The following is an 8,058-nucleotide window of genomic DNA, read 5'->3' as shown; positions in this document are numbered from 1 at the left end:
ATCAAAAGCCGTCGGCGCAGTATTCCATTTGGCCACCTGAGGGCGTGCTAAAATTACTTTTTCTGACTCAGGGACTTCCAACAACTGAGGAGGGAGGTGTGTGGAGCTGAGACCCGGTATCTTCAGGTTCCTTTGCGGATTCCTGATGGGGCAGGAAAAAAGAAAGGTAGTTCCAACCTCAGCAAAACTGTGATGTCTTCAAAGTCCAGCTTCAGTGTCTTCTGTCTTATTGCGGGAGTGCTGTTGATTCCCCTACACTCCTTTTTCTTCTTGGCCTCTGTCCCCTTCCTCCAGCACTTCTGCCCAAAGCACTCATTCCCGCTCATGTGTAAGGCTGATAATGATGACAAGGCTGATAATGCCACAGCAGAATGTGGCAGTGTAAGACACTGATAGTGATGATCATCGTGATGGCAGAATGTGACCCTCTCAAGGGAGATTTGAATGTTGACAGGAATCTATGCCTTAAAGCCTCAAAGCTGGTGAAGGAGAATATGGGGGACCACAGGAGCCTTAATTATGCTCCTGAAATCACAGCCTAACTCTAGCCTGGCTGTCATTCAAGTGGGCAAGGAAACAGGGTGCTGATAACTGAACTCTAGAAGAGCTCTGGCTGAAAGTGATCAATAGAAAGGCAGACGAAGTAAAGAACAGTCACCACTAGAAGATTTGGCGAATCCTCAGGGTTATGACAACCTCAGAAAAGGTAAGCCATGCAACTACAAAGCAAAGGTAGCTGGCCCTTTTGTAATCACCCTCCACCTCCTAAAAGCAGAATCTCTTTTATTTTATTATTTTTCCTGATAGATTATATTTGTACATATTTTGGGGGTACATGTGATATTTTGATATTTGTATACAATGTGTAATGAACAAATCAGGGTAACTGGGATACCCATCACCTCAAACATTCATCTCTGTGTTGGGAATATTCCAATTCTTCTAGCTATTTTGAAAAATATAATAAATTATTGTTAACTGTAATTTCCCTGCTGTTCGATCAAATACTAGAACTTACTCTTTCTATTTAACTGCATTTTTGTACCCATTAAACAATTTCTCTTCATACCTCCCTCCCTTTTCCCTTCCCAGCCTCTGGTAACTGCCATTCTACTCTCTAAGAATTTCCTTTACGTTAAAGCAGAAAGCATGATGTGGTAGGGCAGTTCTGGGATTATGAGTTCTGGGAGAATGGAGATGTCAGGAGATTAAAGTCTGTCAAAGGGAACATTCATACAGTAGAATAATGTTCTTTCAAAATATCCAATGTCTGCCATCTATACTTTAAGAGAAGTTGTCTATCCATACAGATCCAAAATCACCAATTAAAAAATTTTTAGACTTACCTATTTATTCATTCAATAAGTATAGGCCTAGATTTTAGAAACCTTTTAAGAAGTTCAACTTAGCTCAGCCTGGTTTATCCCAATTGTCTTTAGAAATAAACTTCAGGAATTATGCATCAAATTCTGAGCCCCAGGCTGATCTGCCTCACCTCTAACTCCCATTACCCAGCTCAGACTGAGTTGCCACTCAACTACGACCTGTTGAGGTTGCCCTCCAGTGAGGCAAACCAACGTCTTTGTTTACCCCAGATGGTGAGGCCATACGATGAAATGATCTAGACAAGTGGTCCCCAACCTTTTTGGCACCAGGGACTGGATTCATGGAAGACAATTTTTCCACAGACCAGGGGAGAGGGGATGGTTTCAGGATGATTCAAGCACATTACATTTATTGTGCAGTCAAACCTCTCTGCTAATGATAATCTGTATTTGCAGCCGCTCCCCAGCGCTAGCATCACCAACTCAGCTCCTCCTCAGATCATCAGGCATTAGATTCTCATAAGGAGGGCGCAACCCAGATCCCTCACATGCGCAGTTTACAGTACAGTTCGTGCTCCTTTGAGAATCTAATGCCACCACTGATCTGACAGGAGGCAGAGCTTATGCGGTGATGCAAGCAACTGGGAGCAGCTGTAAATACAGATGAAGCTTCCCTCGCCGCCGACCTGCTGCTCATCTCCTGCTGTGCAGCCCAGTTCCTAACAGGCCACGGACTGGTACCATTCCATGCCCGGAGATTGGGGACTGCAGTTCTAGACCGCCAACACTTGGAAGGCAGGAGGTGTGCCTCTTTCATTAAGGAGCCTGCACCCTGTTGTCGTTGGATTCCCTACACTTTGCACATTTCTGGTACCATGTATTTTGAATGAGTAAATGAGTACATAATTATGAGTTTGTGGTATTTTCGAAAAGGATTTATGAAGTAACACACCACCTGAAGCTGGCAAATGCCTATCACACATTCAGCTCTGTAACATGAAATTATTATTTAAGTTCCAATTAAAATCATTTTTCTTAAACACAAGATGACAAATAACTAAAACACTGCCCAAGTCAACCACTGGGAATCTACTTGCTTCTGTACTAAAATTGTCCATATTTATGTACTTTATACCTTCAATTAGCTTACAATTAACTTGAAACAAGTGCCTCCTTAAGGTCCACAGTGTGAATATTCTTTCATGCCTAAAAGCAGTGTGATCAGCAAACAAAAACACCTGCGTCTTGCCAAAAATTATCACAGCAGTGTTCATGGCTATGCCCGGGTGTTGAGGTCCCTGGGCTTTTCCCCTCCCCTCCCTCCTGTATGCCAGGAGGACACCGTCTTGTCTTTCAGGACTCAGCTCCAGGGCCACCACCCTCTGTGAAGCCTTTCCCTTTACAGACCTTCCCCTGCTACCCAGTAGCTTTGAACAGTATTTGCCTTGCCCTCCCCCCACCCCGAGCTGCTACAGACTTCAAGCAAGTCCCTAGGACCCTCCATCACTTTCATCTGTTTCTGCATCTGTCTCCTCTGCCAAAGAGCAAGCTGTATTTGTCTTTGTAGCTCCTCTTCCTACCTCAGCTCTTGGTACCCAAAGTGTGATTGTCCAGCAGAGAGACCCCCAGAGCCCCGGTCAGTATCGGGCGGGCCTAGCTGATGACCTCCCCAAACCAACTGCTTCAACCTTGCCCAACACCCCTGGCTCTGCTCGGGAAAACCCGTCCTTCGTCAAGCACAGCACAACTCTGTGTCTGGACATAGATGGAAGCCAGAAATACAAGTCCAGCTACAGGGGTCCTTCCAACAAGACATACAGTCAGATGGCAATTTAAGAAGCTGACATATTAATAGCAGGTGAACAGTAACCTCAGTAATGAGCACTAAATGAAATACCAAAATCCCAAGAATAACAATTCTTGTTTCTGTTGCTGCTGCTATAGATCACATGATGTGAGCGCTGTGTGCCAGGTACTATGCTAAGTGATTTGCCTATGATTTAATCTTTGAAACAGTTCTACTAGGTAGAAGCCATTGTTATTCCCACTTCACAGATAAGGAACCTAAGGTTCAAAGAGGTCAACGGAACTTGCCTGTTAGTAAGTACAGCTATTAAGTGGTGGAGCCAGGATTCAAAATCCGGTTTGTTGGCTGGGCACGGTGGCTCACGCCTATGATCCTAGCACTCTGGGAGGCCGAGGCGGGAGGATCACTTGAGCTCAGGAGTTCAAGACCAGCCTGAACAAGAGCGACATCCCATCTCTACTAAAAACAGAAAAATCAGCCGGATGTTGTGGCAGACGCCTGTAGTCCCAGCTACTTGGGAGGCTGAGGCAGAAGGATCGCTTGAGCCCAGGAGTTTGAGGTTGCTGTGAGCTAGGCTAATGCCACGGCACTCTACCTGGGGTGACAGAACAAAACTCTATCTAAAAAAAAAAATCCGGTTGGTTTGATGCATGGTCCCCATACATGTCAAGTGTGCTATGCTGTCTCCTATAGGGAGATACCAAAAGCCATAATTCTGGGAAGAAATTGAGACCAGGAAGTGTGGTTGAACAGAAAACAAGATTGTGATCAACTCACTGGACAGTTCATTTTTAAGAAAGTTATTCAATGCATCATCTAAAATTATCTCTCTTGCCACTCTTTGGGAAACATTGAATTAAAAAAGAAAACAAAAGACATTGTCTCCAGAAGGCCCCTAGCTCGATTGCAAATATATAAACTTGGCACTCTTAACTACGGTAATTCTGAGTGTTTATTGGACTAATTGGCTTTCCTGAATGGAGCTTTGAAAGTACAGGACACAGGGCAGGTGTCAAAGACCAAGGGGATCCTTTAAGCTGCCTTGGGGAAAAAGTGCCCTGAGTGAACTGGAAAGATTTGTGACAAAATTATTGTGCTGCTCAGAGGCTAGATGCAGGCTCCCATCTCCTGATATTTGATTCTGCTCAGAGGTCCCCAAGCTCAGCTCATCAGGAGGGAAAAGCGTTGCACTCGTGACTGCCTAAGTGTAATCCTTAGGGTGTGGATGCTGGTATTTCACCAATGCCTTAATATACTGGTCATCTGGTTGGTCTCTAAGGATGGCTATATTGCCATATATCTCACCCCCAAGGATGTCTGGATCTCATTTGTAACAGACTCCTTATGGGGGAAAGCCAACAAGAAGGACCCCATACATACCCAAGCAAAGATCCCACAGAGGCAGCTTTTGAGCTTTGCACACCCACTCCGGCAGGCATGTGGCAACCCAGCAGAGTAGAAAGTTGCCAGCTGAAGCATTTGCCAACCCAACTGGGGTCACAACTGTTTATGCGGATGGTATAACCTTCTGTCTCAGAGTGACTGGAGATGGTGTCACAGGGACACAAATCCCTGCCAAATGCACTCTTCTGAGATAAAGGCTCCTCAGCAAACCTTGCATACTCCAGGGACCCCCGTCCCCATCACTGTTGGTGAAAAAGGAGGGATCCTGCCCTTTGGACCCTTAGTGAGGGCACAGGCCAAGCTCACTGCTGCTGCTTAGGAAGCGAGCATGGAAGGCTCAGTTCTAGGAAGAACTGAAACACTCAGCCAGAATAAAACTAGCACATCAAATCTGTGATCACACGCATAGTATTGGTTAGTACAAGGTTGCAGCTAAAAGGTGATTATATTTGAAATGAATTTAGTAAATAATGATATTGATCGTATTTAAAATGGCAAAAATCCGTGAAGAAGGCCCTCGTGTGACTCATATTTGGGAACCCTGCAATCCCAGAGGGGTACTCCAACGGTGGAAATCCCAGCCGCTGTGGCAAGCCTGTTTGAGGGAAGGGGGACTCTCCGGGGCAGACCACGGCTCCAGCTCCTTTCGCTTCCTAGGAGTCAGCCTAGCCTGCCTGCAATGAAGAACAACTGTGCACATCTACTCCAAAGCCAGGAAGAGGGTTGATGGCTCCCTGCTTACTGCGGAACTAAGGCCAAATTCCCTCCCTTCCCTGTAGAGACCTGAGCAGGGCTTCTGGGCTGGGTCTCCCACCTGGCCCAGAAAGGCAGGGTGATGGGTTTCACTAAGGCATTGAAGGAAACCTTTATTTTTTTTCTTTTTCATTTCCCCCATTTTATCCATGCCATAAAACCTTCAGATCTTGTTAAGCTAACCATATAATTTATTTGAATTAGCACTAGGGGATTCTTGGATTGCAGAGCACAAATGCTTAAATTAACCAAATTGCCTAGTTAGCGTAGGAAATGCTTTCTTTCATAGGATGGGTAAAATATTGGTGAATGGGAAGAGGAGATGCTTTTTGCTAACTTCCCCATAAGACTACCATATGTAACGGACTTGGAGTGGTCAAAGCAGACAGTAAATAGAGGAAGTGCAGTCCCGAGATAGAGGGTAACCCCTCCCAATAGCGCCACAGGTATAATGAACATGCCACAAGAAACGCTGTCGTGACACATGACACCTCCATTTTATCTTAGCATGCCTTAGCCTCCTTCGACAGGTAACCTCTCACCACTACAGAAGTCGCCCAGAGTTGGCAGAATTCTAAAATGCTCCCAGCTGAAGAAATATGGACTTGGAATATACCAGAAAACATATTTTAAAAGCCCTAAACCTGTAATTCACCTTACCTATGACAAACCATGCACAGGCCTCAGCTCACGGCTCTGGTTCCTCCTAAGCAGGACCCTCTACCCATCTCATTGGAACAGGAGAATAGTTTCTGGATCTTGCCCCTTTGAGTAAATAAGAGCACATCTAAAATGAGTTACAGTTCTTATTTCCACCCTGCCTCCCTGCAAAACACCGCCACTGCCAAAAGTATAAATAGAACTCTTGTTCGGGCATTTCTAATTGTTCTCACCAGAAATGAAAACTAGCTCTATCTGTCCATCTAGCACATAGGATGCAAATAGCTCAGCAGCAGATTTAAAAAGGAGTGCACAGACATTCTGAGTTCATCATCTGTATGCCTTCTTCACATCCATTTGCATTAACAATCACATAATTACTGCCCAAGCCTTGAGCAACCAGGTTACAAATCCCTTTCCACTCGCACCCCCACCTATGAGGTAAGTGATGGGAACAGTAACCCTTTGCAAATTATTGGGGCCGTGGAAGTTAAGCTTCTACCTTTGAGTGGCAAGGTTATCCAGTTTTAATTGAAATGATACAAAGGGCAAGCGTGCAAGTACAGATATCATTCTGTAGAGCACTCACTTTCCGCTTAGCTTCTGACTCCATCTCCAACTGCCTATTAGATATAATAGACACCCGGAAGGCCCACCAGCACCCAAACTCACAACAACCACAGTCCAATTCATCCTCTTTCCCTCGAAATTGGTCTTTCCCATATTCCTCTCATTAAATGGTGTCATTGTCATCTTCTGGCTCAAGCCAGAAACCCAGGAATACATCCTTGACACTTTCCTCTTCCCCAGTCTTCACATTCAGTCCATCAGCAAGCCCTATTGCTTCCACCTCAAATATAAACCCCAAAATGAGTTTCTTCTCTCCACCTCCATCACCTAGTCCAAGCTATCCTTGCCTCTATAGGTTCCACCTTCAAGAATTCTTTTTCCATATATCAACCAGCATCATTTTCAAAAAACACAAATCAGATCACGTTACTATATTTCTTCAAACCTTCCAATGAAAGATATATCTTGCTCATGGATTGGAAGATTCAGTATAGTAAAGATGCCAATTCTTCCCAAATTGATATAAAGGTTTAATGCATTCCTATCAAGATCCTCGCAAGACATTTTGTAAATACAGTCAAGATTATTCTAAAGTTTATATGGAAAAGCAAAGGAACTAGAATAGCTAAGACAATTTTGCAAAAGAAGATCAAAGTGGGAAGAATTAATCTGCTTGATTTCAAGACTTATTACATAGCTATAATCAAGACTATGTGGAAGGACAAACATACAGATAAGAGGAACAGAACAGATAACCCAGAAATAGACCCACGCAAATATGTTCGATGATTTTTGACAAAAGCAGAAATGAATTCAAATGGTATTGGAGCAATTGAAAAAATGGCAAAAATGAACCCTGACTTAAACCTCACACCTTATACAAAAATTAACTCAAAATAGATCACAGACTTAAATGTGTAACATAAAACTTTTAGGAAAAAATAAGAAAAAATCTTCAGGATCTAGGGCTAGGCAAAGAGTTCTTAGGCATGACATGATCCATAAAAGGAAAAATTGATGAATTGGGCCTTATCGAAATTAAAAACTTTTTACGACTCTTAGTGGTGGATTAAGAAAAAAAAAGAAATTAAAAACTTTTGCTCTTCGAGAGACCCTGCTAAGAGAATGAAAAGACAAGGTACAGACTAGGAGAAAATATTTGCAAACCACATAACTGTCAAAGAATCTAGAATATATATAATACTATATAATAGTATAATAATATATTATTAATAATATAATACTAATATAATAAAACTAATAATAATATAATACTCTCAAAACTCGATAGCAAAAAACCAAACCATCGATTTAGGAAATCAGCAAAAGACATGAACAAAAATACACCAGAGACGGTATACAGATGGCAAATAAACATATGAAAAGATATTCAACATCATCAGCCATTAGGACAATGCAAATTTTCTTTCTTTTTTTTTTTTTTTTTTTCCTGAAACAGAGTCTCGCTTTGTTGCCCGGGCTAGAGTGAGTGCCGTGGCGTCAGCCTAGCTCACAGCAACCTCAAACTCCTAGGCTCAA

The sequence above is a fragment of the Propithecus coquereli genome, unplaced genomic scaffold, assembly GCF_000956105.1.
Source record: "Propithecus coquereli isolate 6110/MARCELLA unplaced genomic scaffold, Pcoq_1.0 Scaffold104, whole genome shotgun sequence".
NCBI lineage: Eukaryota > Metazoa > Chordata > Mammalia > Primates > Indriidae > Propithecus > Propithecus coquereli.
Note: the sequence above shows the minus strand (reverse complement) of the source record.